The sequence below is a fragment of the Streptopelia decaocto genome (genome assembly GCF_964273445.1).
Source record: "Streptopelia decaocto genome assembly, chromosome: 1".
Taxonomy (NCBI): Eukaryota; Metazoa; Chordata; class Aves; order Columbiformes; family Columbidae; genus Streptopelia; species Streptopelia decaocto.
Genome location: NC_138663.1, coordinates 137,316,195 through 137,338,729, shown reverse-complemented (window position 1 = coordinate 137,338,729; position 22,535 = coordinate 137,316,195). Strand labels below are relative to the sequence as shown.

The 22,535-nt window shown below is 45.3% G+C and overlaps 1 protein-coding gene across 1 annotated transcript in view; it reads right to left on the bottom strand.

Moving 5' to 3' along the window:
* Window positions 1-22,535, bottom strand: part of LSAMP (limbic system associated membrane protein) — a 1,028,643-nt gene that overhangs the window by 895,491 nt on the left and 110,617 nt on the right. The window lies entirely within an intron of this gene.

Below are 22,535 nucleotides of genomic sequence, written 5' to 3'. Positions count from 1 at the left end.
CAAGTGGCAGGAATAAAAGGGTCTATAGGGAACTGATAAGGATGAGGAAACTCCACAAGCAAGCTCTCTGTGCCTTCCCCACTTTGGTGCATCACACGGGTGAATGGAGCAGTGGTGGCCTTGACGAGCATGGCCTTAGTACAGCTGGAAGGACAAGCACACTCCAACAAGATGGGGATGCGCTGGCCCTGCCACAAAAACCTACCATGTCCCCGTGCCAGCAGTATAGTGACACTGTGACCACAATTCAATAGCTCAAAAGCTATTCTGCTAGCACACCTGAGATGCTGTAACTGGGGGGCAATGGCAGGACAGAGGCACTTATTGTCAGAGAAGCCTGTTATGAAAGCAGCTGTATGGTGGCCCTATACTTCCCGATCCAAATGCCGCTGTTTCCATGTAAACAGCTAGTGTTCTCAAGCCTGCTGCGTTCCCTCATCCTTTTCTGTTTGTCTCTGTAAATAGCAATGCCAGAGCATGTCCAGGGTACAAAGAGTGGCCAGAACAAGGCTTCCCAGCAACAACGGGTCACACTGGCAACTCCGAGGGGGTTTGACTGCAGAATTTCTAAAAGTTTCCTTGAGGACTTCCTGGGATCTTTCTGTCCTGATCTGCCCTCTCTTTTTTAATACTGAAAATAATGTTTCCAAAATGCAGGTCATTTGGGGTAATTTATGATCTCTTTCATTGCCAAGAGAGTCTATCAGCAGCAGACCTCCTGCTGGTCAACACTTGAGGACTTTTGAACAGAAAGGATTTTTCTGTGCTTCCCCAAAACTGTCTAGAGGCAGCACAGTTGGCTGGGAGGAAGCTGAGAATTGCTTGTTCAAATGCCGGCACATACTGGGTTTGGAGATGCTGCAGAGTACATGCAAAATATCTCATTGAAAGGACGTCATTTTGCTGAATAGCTTTGTCACTGAATTGCTTGATCAAAGATACCAAAATGAACTGAGTCGCCATAGGCATGAGAAGAAACTTTTTCTCAGTTATATCCTATCTGGCTCTTTTATAGAGCAATTATCACTGAGAGAACTATTTCCATCTTTACAATATGATTTGCATTACAAATAGCTCAGCGTTTTTGGGCAGGATGGACATTCAACAGACCTCGTGTATTTTAGTGGAGAATTGAAAACTGACTTCATTTTGGAAATGCACTGCTTTATAATGTTCTTCCTGCCACACATATGGGTCCAGTCTAATGGCTGGAATATCAAGACCTCAAAGTTCAAACCTACTCCACGAAGGTGTTTTCAGTGTCTGCTACTAAGCCTTTTTGTCTGCACACTAGTGAACTGCCTTGTCCTAGAGGGGAGGACAGAGCCCTTGCACCTGTTGGCTGGCTGAGAGTCTGATGCCGGCTTCGGGCAGGACTATAAGGATCATGGGGTGTCTTTAAGCTCTTTTTGTTCTTGCTAAACCCTCAAAAATTGAACAGGTGTTTCCCCCTCCCTATTCACAGGCATGGGGAACTCAGAAGTTGCTGTGCTGCTACATCCCCTTGCATCCTCATGTCTGAAACAAGTACTTAACAACAAATGGCTGTGATTTATGTAGTTACAGTGCCTTTACACCCGTACTTTACTGATTAAAGTGCTACTTTAGTGGTGTAGGCCTTGGTGGCGCACTTCAACCCCTAGCAGCAGAAGCAGATCTTTGTTTAAATTAAACCTCTGCTCTTCCACAGAGAGACAAAAGAACCAGCACCTATATCATTTCTCCTGCAAGACAACTGTGCTGAGGAACAGATATGCCATATTGAACCAGCTAACTGGTAGTGACCATACCAACTTATTTCCAAGTGAACACCTTCCCAGAAAGGAGGGATGTTTGTATGTGGGGTTTAAACTAGATTCAAGCCCCTAGCAGCTTTCTGATATGTCTTTTGGGTTTGTCCGATGAAGATGCTCCCTCCACTACACTCTGGAAAAACATTTCCCCCTCATCACTTGGCTGCCTTACAGAGCCCAGTAGCTGCTTTGCATTTACATTGGGTTTTCCTCAGAGAAACCTGGATGGATAAGAACTAGAGAGTGAGACGGTAAATTGATTCAGGACTAGGGCACAATGCTCAGCCTGATGTGTGATCTGCTCTAGTCCAGCAAGATCAATTAAGGTTATTAAGAGAAATTTCACTGCTTAAGACATATACAGGGAGTAACACTGTGTAGGAAACAACCTTGTAAGGGGAGGGAGCAGTCAGATGGGAGCTCAGAGAGCTTTTACATCTGTGGTTGTTCCCCAGGAAATCTAACCAGCCATTTACAAGACCTCCATCAGCAACATCCTGTCTGGGCACCCTGCATGTGGTATTTCTACTCGCCGGCCTTCCTGGGAGGCAAGAAAGAAGGACTGTGCCCATTTGAAAGAGGTAAACAAGATTCAGTTACTACCTCAAACTCAAACTTGCAGCCTGTAACAGAGATGAGAAGCAAACACAGATTTTCCAAGCCTGGCAGCCTACCTTTTCCCGTCCAGTTTCCTGTACTGTGGAACAAAATGTTGGGTTTTTTTTGCTTTCTTCTAAAAGCAGCGCTCTGTATCATGTGACTGAGTCTCTGCAGCCAACTCTAGAGAATGAGTTGGACCCTGCCTATCTTAGCCAGCCCCTGACAGCTGCCCTACCCAGTCCTCATACGTCACAATACCATCACATCACATCACGCTATGACATCACAATGGCACAGCAGCAGCACTGCTCAAGCCTCAATCCCTCTCCCTGCCAGAGGAAGCTTTCAACACAGCAGGGGGAATCTGATGTCTTCAGCAGAAGGGATCAGCCCAGTTTGAACTAAACCTCAGCCGTCACCTCTGTTCAAGAAGGTCCCATCTTGCCAATGCCGGATTGGTACAGTAAGCTCAGGATTAGTTTTGAAACTCCTGCCTCCTAAAGCAGCAGCAAGCTGCCTACAGCCTTTCCAGCTATTTGACCATGCTCTTGCAGCACAGGGAAAAATTCATCTAAATTGAAAGATTGGGGCATAAGAACTAGAGTGGTGTTTCCCAAGTGTCCTCCCCTCAACTCATTGTGGCAGGAGGAGGAGATGGTCCTGCTCAGAAACAGCCGCAATGACTGATTGCATCCATGCCACCGAAAGATGCTGATGAGAAAAACCCAGGCTCCTGCCTGTCATATTTTCAAAGCCCCCAGACACTGGCTCAGAGCCTTGCCTGTCGCTTTCTTTAAGCCTCTGTTGAGGAGGAAGAGTGAAGATCTCAGAGACAGTGTTTAGTGTCACAGACAGTTCGGCAAGAGACAATTTTTCACCCCGTTAAATCCCTCTGCAGAATATTATCTGCTGGTTTTTCCTCTTTTTTATGATTTTCTTATGATTATCTCCTGCTGTTTCTGTCCTCAGCAGCCAAATAAATAAATAGCAGTATAGCTGTCAGCAGCTTTAGCTGAGTAAGACGGTCCTGCAGACAGCCTTGGTGGGCTACACCCCTCCCTGTCCTCAGCGTGGCTGCCCTCCAGGCAGTATCAGGGTGCTGAGACCCTCAGGTCTAGTGGCAAGAAGGGAGTGGGAAGGGTGCAGCCTCTTGCTGCTCTGCGTATCTTTTGCTCTGTAGGCAGGGACGTGGCACTGTCTCACCTGTACAGGATTATGATGATGCTAACATTAACAGCAACTTGACAGGGGAGGAGGGCTGTGAATATTTAACCTCCTGACCTGTACTTGCAACATGTTTTTATCATCATCCCACAGCACAAATGAAAAAAAAAAAAACCCCCACAAAACAGTGTCAGAGATGTGAAGGGACTTCCATGGGGTCACAAAGCCAGTCTGTGGTAGAGCCAGGAATAAAACCTAGCCAATCTGATAGCAAGGCACTGGTGTCTTCCCCATAAAAGAATTCTGCCCTTTAAAAAAAGAAACGCACTTCTTTCTCTTGTGTACATTTATCTTTTACCTCCTACCTTCCCTACTTTTTCCTTTTCTCTGCCTACTTTGTTTGTACAGCACTTATACAGGTGTGCACGGCACTTTACAAACAAATGCAAAGACTTCAAATCTGGCCACGGCTTTCACTCATAGCTCAGGAATTCTTTCACAAACTAATTTTTCTATGCTGCTCAGGGATTCTGGTCCTCTTGGGACCATGTTTAATTCATCTCCTATGGCTCTCTGAGATCCTTTGCAGGTACTGATCCTGTCTTTTTCATGAGCTCGTTGCTTAGATGTCTGGCTTTCTTCTTCCATATATAGTTTTCTTCTCCTTCCCCCTCCTTAGATAAAGCTCTTCCTCTACTCCAGCCTCCATCTTTGGTCTTGCACTCTCAATGCCTTCTTTTCCTTTCAACATATCTTCCTCATTTTTTTCTTTCTGAGTTATCTTCATTTTGCCTTTACACAGCCTGTTCTCTTTTATAACAAGTGTCCTTACACTCTTCTTCAAATACCCTCCCCAGCACCCATGTCAAGCCCTGCCTGTGCCTCCACTCGTTCCAACTTGTTTGTTAGGCAAGTGCTGGATCTTATCAAATAGATCCAGGGGTACACAGTATATTAATAACACAATGGTCTTTTCACGGACTAATTTTTAACACAACCATTGGAAGCTAAGTCTAAGAGCAGTGCACTACCAGTGCCAGCACCTGCAACAAAGCAGGATTGGCTTGTTTTCGACAGTGTGAGATATCTTAACCCAGCAGTTGCATATTTGATTAGCATGACCACTTATACATCCATTTCTGAAGAAAAAAGTAAGATATACTTACTTCCTATTTCTCCCACCTCATGTAACACACAGGTTGAAAAGGCAGAGGAAAGGTCAGAGACCCATGTCTAGATATCTACCGTGCCATGGACATGAAAATGTCTACACTTCCAGGTCTTCTCTCAGTATCTTCCGAACTTCAAACTACAGTGCTGATAGGAACAAAAGCAAATCTATTTGCTTGGGGAAGGAGAAATTTCTTAGCCTTTTTTATATGGATGTTGTGATTTCAGCTAGCAAAGAAGTGTCAACCCACTCCAAGCTGTCACAGGAACTGGCTTTTATCTGACAACACTTTGAGAATCCAAAGTTTTTGAAGACATGAAAACAGGAGCTTCATGCCTTATCCTGCTTTCACATTGTGATCTCTTTCCTAGCACCAGAAAGTGCAAGGGTCAGCTCAGTTACTTTGCACCTATTTCCACAAGTTTTCAGAGGCTCCATCCACTTGATGGAATCTTCTTCAACCATTGCCTTGCCTTTATTAGCCATCATACCTATTCTCAAGGATTTTTGTATGGTTACGTAAAAACTCAAGATGTGATCGTCAGAAGACTGAGACAAAGCTAGTCCTCATGAAACTGGAGAGCATAACACTTTTAGACCTCCTACACCCATTGACTAGGTCAATGCAGCAGTTTCACAGCTGTTATGCCCAGACGGCCTGAAACTCAAGATGCTGGAGCCAATAGAATACAGTCAGCCTACTGGGCTTGTGCAAGTAGAGACAATCATGACATTATGTATAAAAACAAATTAAAAAGCAATCAAACAACAAACTTTCTGTGGTTATTTGTGGTTTTGAATGCTTTAATCTCCCTTGCCTACTGCTAATACAGTATGTAAGAAGACAGACTCTTTCCACCAGCAGGAGGCCAGTTCAGGCAAGTCCTGTTCTCCTCTCCAAAAGCTGGAGTAAAAGCAAGTGAGAGGGAAAACAGAAAGCAAAGATGCCAGGGGGCTGAGCTCCCTCTCCTTGCTGGCTGGCTCATTTCTCTCCCCTACACAAAATCTTCTTTCCTTAGCTGAGGAAAGAGCATGATCCTCAGCAATATCCTACCCTGCCTCCCCATGTGGCAGGCAGAGGCAAGGGCACCCAAGTGGAGAGCTCTCTCCTCAGGCTATAACAAGCAGGAACTTCTGGAGTCACAGACAGGCAACATTATTTTTGGCAAGAGTTAAATCAAGAATACTTAGGGAACAGTCTACTTAGCCAGAGAAAATGCAACCATCATCGGTAGCTCAGCCCACCATGCCTTACCCCTGCCCCACCAATGACAATCAAAACAAAATTATTATTGCAATTTCAGTATCTAGATATGAGTCAATGTGCCTTAAAATCAAAATCACAAGAAATATCACCTCATGGGACCTCTGCAGCTTTCCCTCAGCCCTTCCTGTGCTGTGGGACAAATACTATGTCATGCTGACTTCTTAGAGGCAGCTGTCCTCTTCCCCACCAAAAAAAAAACCCAAACACATTAGATCTTGGGTGAGAGAAGGGAGATGAAAAAGGAGCAATGCAGGAACACCACTGAAGGCACAGAGATGGACTGGGAAGGATGGGGCATTGAATTTTTCAGGTACCAACAATGAGTCAAGGAGGCCCGGTTGCCACATCAAGGCCAGCCTCAAAGCTCACCCTTGTTGCTTCAAGCTGCAAGTAGCACCTTGGCTGGGAAGAAGGGTGCTGAGGTCCCAAATTTCAGAGCCTGCTGCAGTAGATCAGTTGGGCTAAACCCCTACAAGTCCCTGGGCCTGGGTCACAGGATGGAAGGGACCTCACAGAGAGTCAGGCCAGCACACAAGAGCACCCGGGCACCAAAGGTGGCCAGGGAAAGCAGGAGGGCAGCAGCCATCCGAGAGCTAAGGCCATTAAAATACTGCTAGGGCCCTGCTCACTGGCAGGCTGAGCCAGTGCTGCTGGGAAGCGCGGTAGCGCCTGGAGCCACATGAGCATCAGTGCCAGGGGCAGTAGAGCATGCCGAGAGATCCATGAGCAGCAGCCGGTCCCGAACTAACAGCCCGCCTGCTGGCACAAAGCTGGGAGAGCTGGGCCTGAGCCCGGGAAGCAGAGAGGAACCGTGCTCCTGGGTGAGCCAGGCGATGGGGGTGGGGAAGGCAGCTGCTTCATGCAGCCTTCGTTTCCCAGACCTTTAACATTCAGCAGCCCTTCATCCACTCATGGGAACTGGTGCTCCAGCAGAAGGGTCTCCCCAGGCAGAAGGCAGTGGGATAAAGCAGTGAGAGAACAGTGTTTGTGCTGAGCTTTGGTACGAGCACAGATCTGCTGGGCACCAGGTGGTTTTGATAACGGAAACAGAGAATACACGGTGGGACCAAGAAGCTGTTGTGCCGAGTCCCATGCAAAGTCAAACTGCAGTCCCTGATGCAGCTACTACACAAGGTACAAGGCAAGGGGCAGCTGCTGAACCCTGGAAGGGAAGGAAAGGAATTATTAGGCTAGAGCAAAGCTGCTGGCATTCTGGAGTAGTAGCAAAACCACCAATCCCTTTTCTGCAATGATCATCAGGCTTGCGTATTGTATTCACATATTGCTAGTTTTCCTGGTCCACACTTCCCAGTTACCAAGAAACTCAGTTCGGGAATCTTTTGCACACATCTGTGTTTCTTCTTACCCTGTTTCTGCTATGGAACAGCTCAAGAATGGGTTTTACCCCTGTGCCCTCCAAGAAGCTTTCATGCTGAACAAGTACTGTTGAGCACCTCCCACTACAGGAAAAATAGTGTCAAACCACTGATGAAGAGCTTGACTGTGCCTTGTTCACATAATACCTTAAGTGGAATCAGTGAAAGTGTTGCAGGAGTGCAGTGAGCGGCCTCCTTCTACACGTAGAAATACAACTGCCACACTTTTGAAGCTACAGCTAGAGTGGAATTGAGCTGTTCCCTTCCACTGCACTGTCGAATGTAATTTACTCCCTGGCATTGTGTGATCAAGCAAAAGACGGGCAATAACATACACAGGAGCTTATCCCGGAGAATGGCAACTTCACCTCTTCAGCTTTTAAGTGAGCCTGACTGCAACTTCAGACATCTATTTGTACCTCTGCTGCAGTGTTCCCATCCCTGGAACTCGTGGTGAGGAGGCAGAGAAGGCAGCAAGGGTCTCTGACAGAAACTGGGGAAATCAGCATGGCAGTAAAGGCAAAATCCCAAGGCTTTCCCCTGGAGGAGTAAAAGCTGTTTAGAGCAGTGTGTAAATTCATGGCAAGAAGCAATAAAGGTGAGTTTTATACATTCCCATTATTGCTTGTACGTCTTTGCAATAATGTTTATTGACATGTTTGAATGGAGCACAAGCTGCAGTTCAGTTCAACTGCCTGTGAAAATGGGACATTTGTCAAGAAACAAACCTTACAGATCTTACCAGCTCCTCTTTTCCCAGGTATTAGTTAAGAAATACTGGATGGAGCACCAGGGAAAAGACATCTGCTGAGATACCCAGGGTGCCTTGGCCAGCAATCCCTGAGGTGCAGAGAGGGAGGGGGAAAACTCAGCAGGTTAATGGGGAGCATCTTACTTTGCATTGACACTCATGCACAGCCTAAAAGTATGTGTGCACATCAATTAAAGAATCCCTACGAGGCACAATAAAATTAACCTTGCATGGCCAGAGAGATATACTACAAACGTGTCTCATCAAAGGTGCTTGGCATGGCTTTAGCCAAGTTACCCTTATAAGAACTTGGCCATGACTTTCCTTGACACGCAAAAATACCTTTGCTTCTCCTTTCTACCAGGCCCTATTCTGTGAGGTGAGGAGTCACTTCTAACTCCTCTGAATTTTAAAGATCCCAGAAAACATAAAGCACATTTAAAATTCACCAAATGAAAAAGACTTTCTTCTTCGAGAGTTATCATGTTGGAATGGAATGACCCAGATTTCGACAAGGCTTGCACTAAGCTCTTAGTTTGGTCTGCTACAGACATAGAAATGACATCAAGTCCTGCCACGCCAAAACTTTTGGATTTGAATCCCAGTACAGCCAACAGTTCCAAACATATCATGCTCTGTGGTTCTGCTTCAGGCACACTTCACCTCTCATCACCCTTTTTACAGTAAAAACTCATGATATGGGGCTGCTTCTGTTTCAACAAAAATGAAGGCTACAACTCATTTCACGCACTTGAGTCCTTGTTCTGTAGCCAGTGCTCTCCCACACTGTCCCAGAACCAGCTCTGCCAGTACTGCTTGCTCCTGAGTGGCAATTATTCCAGTCATATGTCCTTTCCACATGTGACACTCGTCACCAGACAAACTAGACCTAGCCTTGTGGACCCCTCCCTCCCCAGCATCCTGCAATGTCACTTTTCATTAAGCTTCATAAACCTTTCAAGTGACAATTCTCTCTGCATTCATTGCTGCACTAGCCCAGGGAATAGGAATGGCCTCTGGTTAACATCACATCACTGCTGTGGCTTTGTTTTTGTGCATGTTGATCAGAAATTACCTGGCTTAGAGAAAGTAATTTAGTGATAAATGATTGCCCATTCAGAGATAGCTAGTTTCAGCCATAGCTGCCAGGTATTAATCTATTTGTCAATCCTTTCAGATCTTCTGCACTGATGAGCAGTGGTATAGCTAAGGCACAAGAGCAGCTCCCAACTCTGGAAAGTGAAGCCCCCTCTTCAGAGGGCAGAGAAGAGGGCAAAGAACTTATTTCACACCTTTTCACCTGCATTTTCAAGGTGCTTTTCGAAGCAAGGAGGACCAACTTGCAGGGATTAGTGAGGGCCAGGGTTCCAGCTTTGACCTTCAAAGGGGCTTTGAACAGAGCTCAAAAGCAAGAAGAGCACAGATTTAAGTCTCAAAAGTGTCTGGGAGTATCGGGATGAAACACTGAGGAAACATACCAACTCATACAAAAAAGCCACAATTTTTCATTGTTATCAGCTTTCCCTGAACTTTCAACAGGACCATTCCCACAATGAAATTCTTGAACACAAAGGGACAAAAAGCTAAATGAGTTCCTGGACTCATCACCTAGGATATGAAGCTTTTAAGGTTCAATTTCTCTTCTGCAACAGGAGTCTGAAGCTCAGGCCTCCCACCCTTTCTAAGCCCTGCCATCTGTCTTTGGTCCAGTCTCTAACCACTTGAAAGGGTAGGAGGTTTATGCCTCTTCTATGCCCATTGGTGATTCTCCCTGAGGGACAAGAACCCAGAAAAACAACATCAGCTTTGCAACACCAAGACAAAGACTGTAACCCACGGTTTGTTTTGGCCGTGGCATAAAATGAGAGTAATTCATCCAAGCCTGCTTGTTTGCAGGTTTAAAAAAGGATTTACACACACCTCACAGGGCAAGTCGTACCTCTCCAGGTAAGAGAGGGTCTCCCAGAAACCTAAGGATAAGTCTGAACTCTACATGCAAATACTTCTGAAATTCTATGGCACATCATTTGATATGTGGATCCAACTTGCACATTTGTGGTTCCCAGAAATGGAGAGGTCACAACATACTCCAAAATTTGAAATTTACAGCCTGTTTTCATCATGCCAGACATAACTCAAACTCCAGAAATTATTCCTCAGTCTTGTCCTGCTATGGGACATTAGAAAAACCCCTGTTTTTAAATGATTACCCTATGGAGAAGTCTGAAGAGCAGACAGATGTCCAAGCTATTACTAGAGTCCTGACAGTGAACCACACTCACACAGTGGCCATGGTGCAAGCCCCACTTTAAAAAAATCAGAAAAATTTGATGGTGCTTCTTGGTGCTCTGTATTTAGAGTTCCTGGAAATTTGTTTGTTTGGGGGGTAGGGGGGACATGGGTGTGGTTTTGTTTGTTTAGATTTTTCTTTTCGTTTTGGGTTTTTTTTGTATGAAGAAACTTCTTGTCTCCCTTTGGCTGGTGGAAAAGGTCTGCACCTTCCCTTTCCATCTACTCCCTGCTGGGCTGCAGTACTGGTTTTTGAGCCGTTCAAGTTTGGAGGCTCCAGCAGTGAGCCAGTGACAGATCATGCACTGTCTTACCAAGCCCTGCAGGTAACAGGGCAGCATGCACTGACTGTTTTGAAAGCAGATGCACAAGGCAGCTGGGATCCTTCCACCAAACCTGTCCTCCTTCCTCCTACTCTACCCCACTTCCCTCCATGCTCCCCCATAAGTCAGAGAGAGCTGATATTCCTCTCCTCTTGGACTCTGCCCCCAGCTCCCCTCTTCCTTGTGACTGTGCCACAGGCAGAGGCCGCACAGCTGCTGTACGCAGCAGCCTGGCGAGGAGCAGGGCTGCCCTGACACTTGCAGCTGGGACCACTTTGCCCTCTGCTCAGATGAGGGAGAGGCGATGAGGAGGGAGCATCCTCAGTGCCTCTAGGCCTTGGCATTGGCACCCCACCACGGGCACGGGCCTGCGGCTGGCCGGGACTCCTGCAGGTGCGACAGCGTCAGCAGGAGCTCAGGCAGATTCCCACGCCTCTGAGTGCCGCTGAGAGCCGTTCCCCTCATCCCCGAGCCGGCAGGTTTACAAGCCTCTAATTCCCAGCTACAAGCGCTGCTCTCCGTGCCAAGGAAGCAGCGGTGCGTGCTGTCATTCACGCGGCTGGAAGGCCGCTCCTGCCAACGTTTGCGGCAATCGTACCAGCTGCTTGGTGCTGGGAGCAGATGGCAGGATGGCACACCTGACAGGGAGCAGACCTTCCAAGGACGAAGGGGGAGGAAGAGTTTGCATGCAGCATGGCCAACCCCAAGCCTCAGCCACACAAAGATGGAGCGGGCGTACCCACGCTTCCCTGTCTTATCCACCCACCCCAAGTCACAAGAAGAAATTTTCACACTAGGGTAAAGCTGGATGGATGTCATTGATACCTCTAAATTTGTGCACTTCCCCCACCTCAAAAGAAATGCCCTTTGTTTGAGCTAATTACCAAGCACATTGAGCTAATTATCAAGCAAAATCCCAGCTCAGCTTGTCCTGTGAGGATATAAGAGCATTTTCTTCAGGAGGGCTCAGCTACTTTAAGGCCACTCCACCCTCCAGAAATGCTAGTACTGGAAAAGGTGAGAGCCCTGGCAAAAAGTGAGTGCATTTCTTCTCCAGCCTTAGTCTCTTGCAAAAAAGAAATTATGATACAGCACAGGCTATGGATGTAATCCCAGTTCCAGATCCCCATCTTCCCATCTCTCCCAGATGAAGCTACTGAAAGGAACGGATACAGGAGAACATCACAGAGCGCAAGAGATATAAAACAGTGATTACGTCGCATACAATCCATCCTGAAGAACTGATATGTGAGCGCACATACATTTAAATATTTGAAAAGCATCTTTTACAATGAATATCAAAATGACTTACAATCCAAGTCAGAGAAAAATGCCCTTACTTCTCCCTATCTCCCTTTTCTCATTACAAAGATAAATCCCGGGTGCATCTCAGCTGCAGAGGAAGAGCGAAGAATATATATATATAAAAACATACATATGCGTGTGTGCGCGCGCGTGTGTATGTATAAAATATACAACAGTAATAATCTCAACAATTTTAAGAGAAGCTTGCTGCAGAATACAGCCAGTCTGAGGGATGAGAAACAACGGGTAACAGCTGAAGCCTCTCTCTTCCCATCTGCAAAGTGGGTGGGAAAGGATGCCAGGTAGCAAATGCGTGGGTTTGCATTGTGTACCAGTGTACCAGTGAGAGGAAGGTAGGAGGAAGGAGCGCGATGGATGGTTGCTTGCATGTAGCGATTGTGTTTGTGGTCCAGCAGCCATGGACAGTCAGCACTATGAATACCAGGCCTGAAAGCATTGGAAGTACAGGGGCTGCACCTATCCCAAGATTTTAAACCATGTCAATTACAGAGTTGCCCCCTTTGCATAGCATTCTTGTTTTATGATGAAAACTGAAACGAACTGTGACTTCAGAAGCTCTGTCTTGTTTGTGTTTTGTTTTGTTTCTTTCCTGCCAACCCCCCTTGCCCAGTTACGGTGGAACTCAATCAGGAGCCTTGACAGTGCAGCTGCCACTGCAACCGTACTGCTCCGCACATCTCCAGGGATGTTCTGACTCGGGGGAGCAATTCACACTTGCATCCATTGAGATGGAGAGATGTTGCTCTTTTAGTTGGAGGGCTTCACTTCTATTCCCAACCCTGGTCACACCTGGAAGCATATGCAACAGTACAACTACGTCTCAATGTACCTTTCTCTCTCTGTGATTCCTATTCAATTCATGGATGGTATATTTGAACACATTTTGTGCCTGAACCTCTTGATTTATAAGTTCTTTTCTCTATATAAATACATATACATTTGTAGGTTTTGAGCTGTGTGCCTTCACTGTGGACCTGGGAGCATTACTGCATGCATAACCCTGTGATAGCCTCCTGCTACAAGGCAATGGCCTGCAAAGCTGGGAACACCTTTCACTGGGGCGATGCATGGCATCCTACAGACACAAGGCTGAGGAATCCTGTCAGCACTCCAATAACCATTCCCAACCCAGAAACATGCAAACATCATTAATCAATTTTCTAGAAAGTAGAAATTATCTCCAAAAAATAAGAAAAGCTCATTTTCCCCCCTTCTTTTTGTCATTGTATGAGCCTCAAGGATGGATGCAGGCCATATATATTTTCAAGCCTTGCTCTGCCACCAAAGCCACAAAAGGTTGAGAACAATTTACTTTCAGAAGCAGAGGCATCTGGTAAAGCACAAATTATCACTGGGACACATGACAAAAAATTCCAGAATTGGTGGTGCTGTGATTGCCTTCAGTGTAGACACCAGGAAAAAGAAACAGATCTGTGAAGTGGCTTGTATAAAGTGTCACAACAAATAAGGAGAACAGTGAGAAATGTAGCATAAGTCTCCTGACCCACGAACATGCTTTTCCAACCAGACCGGTCTGTCACCATCATATGTGCTCTCAGGACCCTGTGTACCCAAATGAACAGCTCTCTGTTGTATTTTTAACTATACATCCACTGGATGCCAGGATTTTATAGTTATGCTTGCCACATAGGAAGAGTGTGGTCTTCTCCTTCCACAGATGCATCGCTACATTTACACAGCTGTACATACTTTTCCATGCATGTATCCACTGATATGATGTGCAGTTACAAGAACATGCTATGGCTGCTACATGTACAGGATGCCAGAGTCCAGTATATGTGCCCAGGATAACTAATCAGAACCCTTTGCCCTGGCTGTGTCTCTTACTGTTTGATCTTTGTAAAAAGTGACAGACGCACGCATTTCTCCTCGGCTTTGACTCCCGAGTATAGCAGTGCTTGCATAGACCTAGGTGTTGAACAAATGATCAGCCAGCTGTAATGTTACTTTAAATGCAAGTTTTTGTATTGGCTCTGGGAACAAGGCTGAGAGATGCAGTTGAAACGAACACAGTCACTCTGGGTACAGGATCTGCATAAATCACTGTCCAGGATATTTATTCCTATTGACAGATTAATTCCTTTCTCAGGTTTTGCTTAAAAGTGTACCGCTGAATACTAATAATAGTCCCCAGAGCTGCAGTAATATCACTCAAGGCAGGGTGAAAGATGCCGGAGGGAATGATTTACAGCCTTCTTAATGGGGGAAGCTCCCAGTTGCTCCAGCTTCCCAAGCTGGAAGGAGCCACTTCCTCACCTTGTGAGTAGATGGGATTACCTGAGTCTCTAGTTCTGGCAGGAGGTACCACTGTAAGGAACACTGCCAAGACACTAGACCTGGAAGAAAACCTCTCAGAGTCTGCCAGAGTAAAGTTGGAAATAGCAAGGCTAATCCTTATCTCAACACAAAACTAGCTGTATATGCAACACAGCAAGGGCACAGGCCTGAGAGGCAGTGCAGGCGGCAGAGCAGGGAATCTCTATAACGTTTCCCAGCCCCAGCTGATTCCTTTGGTGCATTTTATTCTCTGCACCTGAAAAAAAAAAAAAAAAAAAGAAGAATGTAAAGATATTTTCACTTAATCAAGTCTCTCAGTCGAGGTGTCAGGCAGAGAAATCACTTGTCACTCCAATGCTTCCCAGCATGTGCTCGCTGCACCAAGGAATGGAGGGCAAAGGGATTACAGAATTAAGCGATACCAGTACAGCAGGCAGAGAGTGGCCAAGATTTACTTGTCACTTGGAAGAAAACTCCATTTCATTTTGTGATTTACTAAGAGTGAAAGTTAAAGTGGTGAGGCCTGGCCGAGGCCTGGGATCTATAAGCAGGCGACGTCAAACCGTCAGCCTGTGACACCCTGCACCAGGCAACTTAACCTTTCCCTGGGAAAGGCAGAGCAGCTGCGTGGTGATCCCTTGGTTCAGGCTTAGGTGCAGGCTCCCAGCCTCCTATCGCAGTTCATCACTGCCTGTCAGCTACCTGGAGGACCAGCTTCATCCTTTTTTGGCGGACCATAAGGGGTGTTTTCTGGGAGTCAGAACAATGGCTTTATCCCTGCAGGTCTGCTAAGGTGGCTTCCCATCTCCATGGCATTTGCATTACGCCAGCAAGTCTGAAGGGAAACGTTCATTTATACTGTGTGGCGCCCATTTCGTTTTTGTTGATGACAACACCAGGACCAGCCAGACAAGGTCCTGCACAGATCAGGATGAAGTGTGGGAGCAGAGTAAAAGGCCCAGCTAGTGTAGTTCATCTTCCCCACCTCTCCTTTTCACCCTGGCTGCTTGCACCACGCTGTCTCCAACAGCAGATCCAGCAGGCCTGTAGGAGTCCATAGTGCTCTGTCTGCTGCTAACAAATGACCTTTAGGGCAAAATCTGTTCCTGTCAGTACACTTTATTTAGTGAAAACACTCTTTTTCCCCTCCAAAAATGTCTCGTCCTCTATCCTTCTTAACTCTCTTCTCTACTTACTCATGTAGAGATATGACTAAAGGCCCTTGGGACAAAGCCCTCAGAAATAACATCTTGCTCTTCTATTTTTAGCACACACCTCTGTCCTATTTCACTCCCATCTTTCCCCAAGATCCCACCTCCCTCCTTCAGTGTCTGCTTCTCTTCCTCCTCCGAACTGTCCTCTATGCTGTACACTGGCTGGGATAGTCTAGGCAGAATGAATTCCCGTTGCATCTTCTTTGCAAATGGTCACTGCCCCTTTGTTCCATTTTGATTTGTCTTTCTCCCCACATTTTGGGTCCTGAGGCTTCAGTCATTACCCCATGTTTCACCAGACCTGAGAATTCAGAAGGGAAAGTGAAGAGCTCCTGCCAAAAGGCACGAAGCAGCAGCTTCACAGGTATTGAGGGGAGAGTCTGGGTGAAAATCATGAGTTTGCAGCTAGCTGGCTGAACCAAACTCCAGAGCTGGACGTCGCTCAGCTTGGAGAAAAATCCAGTTCACTTGACTGTATTTCAGGTTGCAAAAAGTGTAAACAGAGCACTTTTAAAAGCCAGATGTACCTGAAGGCAGATTAATCCCCAAGTGTCAGGAATCAATGCAACACGGTTTCACACTGCAACGATAACCATTCTCAGCCTATTCATCTGTCATCCAGCTTTGCTCCTATTGATTGTGTCCTGTCATAAACTCAACACCACCTTAAAGCCAGCGAGGGCCTTTCCCCTGCCCCATGTCAGTACCTAGAGAGCACTGCTTTCCAGCTTGGTCCAGTGGTCCCAGCCTTGCACAGCTCAGGGCCCTCAAGTTTCTGCTTGTTGTCTGTCTCATAAATGGACCCAAGGGCAACACAAGCCCTGTTTTGGTCCACACAGGTGTTGGCTAGCTCTTGCCTAGAAAAATGACAATGCAAGTGGTGCCGGGATTAAAGAGCAATACCTCTGCTGAAGGGTTATCTGCCTTCTCCTGCTCTGCCAAAGGAACATGTGCTGGTTATGCTCATGTCTTAGAAACTGTCACCTTTACCATGCAAGCTACATCTTGCTCCTCATTATGAGCTGATATGCTGAGCAGCACCCTGCTTGCACAGAAGCCATGGACCATAAATACCCCATGAAATGTACATATTCTGCCACGAAGCAAAGACTTTCCAGGTAGTTTTTATGCTCTGCTATCTCCCCGTCTTTTCTCACTCTTCTCCATATTAGCCTCTGTGCTTTCTTTTGTTTAGACGAAGTCCTTGAAAACACTGAAATACATCAATGCACAATTACCTTTGTTCTGTTTTTTCAGTTTCTTCCACTGGCCTTTTTCCTTCTCTTCCTCACTCCATTCATCAGCATCTCTGCGTGTGCTCACTCTGTCCATTTTACCCCAAATACCTCTCTCCCATGCCTTTCTCTGCTTCTAAGGCTCTTCTATCAGTCCTTTGCTTATCCATTTCTCTAATCTACCCTGAATTGTCTTGTCTTTGCCATTTTAAGCAAAATTGAGACTTCTCATTAACGTAAGTGAAAGGTTCCTCCCTGGATATTTTAAAATCTTCCAAAACAAACCCCCAGGCTCAGTCAAAACCTATTTGCCCAGAAATAGCTACACAAAAATGCTTGCGCCAGTTACAGACACAGTTAGTTCTTCACACACACACCAGGAGGTACTTGTCTGTTCTACTTTATCTCCAAACAGCGGAACAGAAATACCATTCAGATTCTCTTCCTTGTCCTTCCTTGGGTCAGTGCTAGGCAACGCTGAAGGGTAAACACAGATTAACTTGTTTACAAGCACTTGTGATTTGGCCAGTACAGGGATTGTCTATGTACATCCACTGCTCTGATACACCCCAAAAAGGCAGAATTTATCTTATTTACAGTGCAGGGAAACTTCTGAAACATCCCACTTTAGATTTGCAACAACGCTTCTCCAGAAGTGAGAAGGCCACAGTTCTGGTGTGGGCGTGACAGGACGGTCAATCACCTTATTTGGGTACAAAGTTTGTCAACCAAGCATGCCTGGGTTTGCCATTTTTGCCTCAACCTTCACCTGCAATCAGCTGGAAAATCAAGTGGCTAAACCTGCCTCCACAAAAGAAAAAAAATGGCCTAACATGGCATGTACCTTGAAAAATGGGAGGGCCAGGGGATTATAAAGCAGAGAGCTTCACTTTTGTTCCCTGGAACCAGCTGGGACAAATAACCAGACTACTTTTAAGCACCTGCAAGATAACAAGGAGATGACTAACAGGCAACATGCACTTGTCAAGGAAAATAATGTCAAACCAATCTAATTTTCTTCACTAGAAGGGAAACAGGTCTTGTGGACAACAGAGAAACAGTTCAGTCATATATCTTGACCTTAGTAAGCTTTCTGATGCCCTTTCTCCTGACTTTCTTACAGGCAAGCTCAGAAAATGTGGTCTAGACGAATGGCTACACAACCTCACTATACAATGGTTACATAACCTCTTGGAAAACAGTACTCAGAAAGTAGTTACCAATGGTTCACTGTCAAAATGCAAGGATGCACCAGCTGGGTTTCTGCAGGGATCTGTTTGCAGTCTGGTGATATTCAATATTTTCATTAATGACCAGTATAAAGTCTGTTTATTGAATTTGCAGATGACAGGAAGGTGAGCAGGAGTGCACACAGAAGATAGGTATGGAATTAAAAATTATCTCATCATATTTACAACATGAGCTGATAAACAGTAGAATAAAATACGGTATGGGTGTGTGCAAGGTATCGCACTTTGGCAGGAATAACAGGCTCCATTGATGCAGGATGAACAACGAGGCAGAAAAGGAGGTTACAGTAGAAAAGGCAACAGGAGACCAAAAGCTCAAGGGGAATCACCATTGCCTTGCTCGTAAGAAAAAAACAAATACTGCATATGTGTACGAGGGTGCAATCTGCAAAGCACAGAAACTAATCTGCTTTAGCAAAAATTGGTGGGAATCAGCCAGAGTACTGCGTACACCTTGGGATAATGAACCCCAAGGAAAATGTGGCCCTGCTGGAGAGAGACCTGAGGAAGGCAATGACAATAACCAGAAGCTGAGAAAGCACGATTTCTAAGGCAGCTTTAATGCATTGGGGCTGTTTACTTTAGAGAAGACATTCAAACAGAGGAGACACTAAAACTGTTTTCAAAAACTTCAAAGGTTTTGGAAAAATAAAATTAAAAAAAAAATGAGAACAGTTTGTTCCATATAACCATGGTGAATACAACAAGGAAAGTGTGGGCTGGATTGCAGAAAGGGGTTAGAAGTCACTTCTGAGATCTAGTGGTAAGAACATTTAAGCACCAGAAAAGATTGCCTTGGGTTGCAGAGACCTTGCCATTTGAAGGTGTTTTAGAGTTTGCTAGATAAACATGTCAGGAAACACCTGAGCATAGCTGACCAGGCCTTTTGGCAGTGGGATGAATGAGATCCCCTCATCAGGTTACTTCTAGCCATCTCATCATGAAAAGTTCTTCTCTCTCCTGAAACAATGACCTTTCACAATCCTCACAGGCATTGTTTGCAGATGTAGGAGAGTCACAAAAGTAAACAGGACCACCGGTCCATCGGCTACCATGCCATGTAGTGGTGCCAGTGCTTTGCACGGTGAGAGTGACCACCCCACAGTGTATCTTTCTAACTGTGCAGTGGCACAGGTTAAAACTTTTCTTTCCACATGATTAAACAGATCAGCTTATGATGCTGCCCGTAAGGGATTTACTTTCTAGCATCCCTGGGGATGACCCCACCAATGTAAGAAGCTAAGGCAGCAGATCCCAAAATAGGGGTCTTGACTCCAACAAAAAAGTCCGAAATCTTGGAGGAAAGATCACTGCCCCTGAAAATGGGGCATCAAGAAGAAAAGTTTGGAAAGTGCTGAGCTAAGGGCTTTTTCTCCAAGAATCTGACAACTTTCCTTCTCAACTGAAAGCTGTTTTGAGACGCAAATCCCATATCGAGGTAGTGGCCTTTGTAACTCTATATTCCTCTACAGCATAAGCAGCAGCAGCACAAACACAAGCTCCTGTAGGAGTGACCTGGGTTATCAGGCAAGTCTGTGATTAGAGCTGCTCAGAAAATGGAATTTTGTCCACAGGGAAACCATGCCGTCCAACACTTTCCAAGCAAAAGCACTCTGACTGTACCTTCCTGTCCTCCCCTTTGCCTGTGAGTGGTTACAACAGCCTCTACTGAGTGGGGACTAATTCCAGGGACCAGTCCCTAGATACTTCCTCAGTGCATGTCCCATGCTCTATGTGATCTAGGTAGTCTGGACTTCGAAGGTAAATCACAGGATGAGAGCAGAATGCCAGAGCATTTTTCATGACCTTTCTAATGAAGATATTGAGGTCTCAAAATGTTACTAGCTGAAAGGACAGTCGTACCTTTTCTTTTCCAACACTTGTGTGGTGCGAATATGAATGACTCTGCACCACTGCATAAAAGCTATAAATACCAAGGGAAGAGAAGAATGGCTTGGGTCATTCCAAACATATATAATTGAGGAAGAAATAACACCAAGAAAAACAAAATGAAGGCTCAGGGTGAAGGACTACTTAGCTCGGAGTGTGATACCCAATATGTAATTATCACCAAGAAAATACAAGATGCCTCATCTTGCATGCCTTTGCATCAACATGCAAAACAACTGCAAGATTCAATCCCTGCAAACATGCCTGCTTGTACATATGCATGCCTCCTAGTGAAAAGAACTACTGATTTGTGAGGCCACTTCACTTTCAGTGATTTTCTGAATCTCTGCTGATTTCCTCTTGTGGTCCTTATTGAAATGGAGGCGCAGTGCTCCCCTGGACCCTCACATGGTTAAGCACTTAGCCATTGCCACAATGAGAAACACCTTTTACATTTCAATTTGATCTTTCTCAAGGATTACTAGAAGCACCTACTCTTGCTGTAGTGGAATGTTAGGCTGCAATAAACGATTTCACCGTAAGAGGTTTTAACTGTCATAGGCATCAAAATGGCTTTGCAATGGTTATGAGTAGATTTAACTGAGAAGTTTGACGGTCCCATGTGCTCAACAGCACACTGAATGATTCGGTAATGATAGTGTACATATCTCCCCAGGGGAACCTAGTGTGAAGATGCACAGACACTTCGAGCTCACAGCCTCATCCCCAGAAACAATGAGGCATCTCACTTCCTTGGCTGTATTTGGACATGGAACCAGCTTTTCTTTCAAATCACATTGTTGGCATCAGTGAGAAAAGGCACCGGGGATGATTATGCCTAATTTCTGGACATATGTGACAAGTCTCCCCCCATTCATTCACCTGATATTGCACTAACTATCTATACAGGGATTTCTATGCCACTTGCAAAACTGTGGCAGCAGAGATAAGAGGCAAGGTGTGGCAGAAAACATAATCAAAGGAGAAGATACATAGCTCACAGCCAAAGCAGACCAGGGCACAAACTACCTGGCTCACACATGTGTTGCAAAGGGCATAGCACCAGTGAGGCCATGCTGGGGCTCTGGAATGGGTCCAGAAAGGAAAATAAGTGTTTTCCAACACGTCATGCCCCTTCACATGATGCCCGGTGCATGGAAAAGGAAAAAAGCTTATGCTAGAACAGGGTTACTCCAAGCTTGGTATCTGGAGCAGGTGCAGACATTTAGCTGGCACTCTTGGAGAGTGCAGCATTCACAACTGGAGACAGATTTTTTCAAAAGAACTGAGATCCTATTCAGGCAGCAAACTCAGCATCCAGGTTTTCAAAACAGAGCTCTTCATGCTGGGAGTGAGCATATTTGAAAAGCAGGACCTGTAATGACAGTCACTGGAAGTCTTACAAGACACCACTACACATAGACACACTGGGAGTAGCAGCGTGTGTACAATGCTCCTATGCGGATGCTTCAAAACTCCTCTCACCCTCTCTGGGGCACACGGCAGATTCCCAGTCACTGGGGCAGCCAACTTCACCTGTTCAAGTCCATGATGTGCAGATAAATATTTCTACTTTTTACAAAATAAAATGTAATCAAAATATTTTCTAGAGAGACACAAGGAGTGCAGTGAGAAGTTTTTTAGAGGAGGCTTTGGAAGTGAATACTTAAACTACAAATCTCTCATTCCAAATACATCTCAAAGAAACTTTTCACTTAGCAGCAGAATATAATTTTGTTCTGCATATGGACCTATAACAAATCCCTCTACCCTTTCCAAATATCCTCCTAAAATTGCTAACATGGGGAAATCTGAAGTGCTCCAGCTGCCAGATAAATGGCATGTGCACTGTACAGAAGCTGTGCAACACAATTCCACTTCTGAGATTGTGACAAATACTGTTTTATTAGTAATTCTTCTGATATGGCTTACAGCAACTGTAACAAACATGGAGAACATATACCAGCCATCAAGGAAAGGGACGCTTGAGAAAGTGCCCCGGCAATTAACTTCCCTCTCGATGCAGATATGCCCAGTGAAAGGAGTCAAACGCAGGGGTGATGCATTTTATAGTAGAAGACAACAAAAATGTAAAGAACTAAAAATCATTTCACAAGCTTCTAAAAGTAATATGACCAGCTCCTTAAAAATGCTGAGGAAGAAGGAAAAAGATAATGTGTGAACCCAGGAAAGTCAGTTACAAAACAGAGGAGATCTCAAAGTCATTTTGGATGATCCATATAAAAGGAGAATGCAAAAAAACAGTACCACTTCTGCCATGGAAGATTACTTGTGCAAGGTGAGATCTGGTTTGAGTACAAAGTGCCAAAAAACTTCCACCAATGACAGCTAAAACTACAGACATATGGTTGCATTGTTTTAGTAACTACATTTCAAATTTTATAATAAGGAATGCAAAACTTTTACTTGACTAGAACAAAACATATTTATTTCCCAGGAAACCAGTGTAGGTTTCAAAACTGCCTCTGTTAGAGCTGACAAGTACTTTAAACCAGGAGCATCCCAAAGCAGCAAACTTAAAATAAAACAGCAGTACAGATGAACAGGCTGGATGTCTGCAACTCACG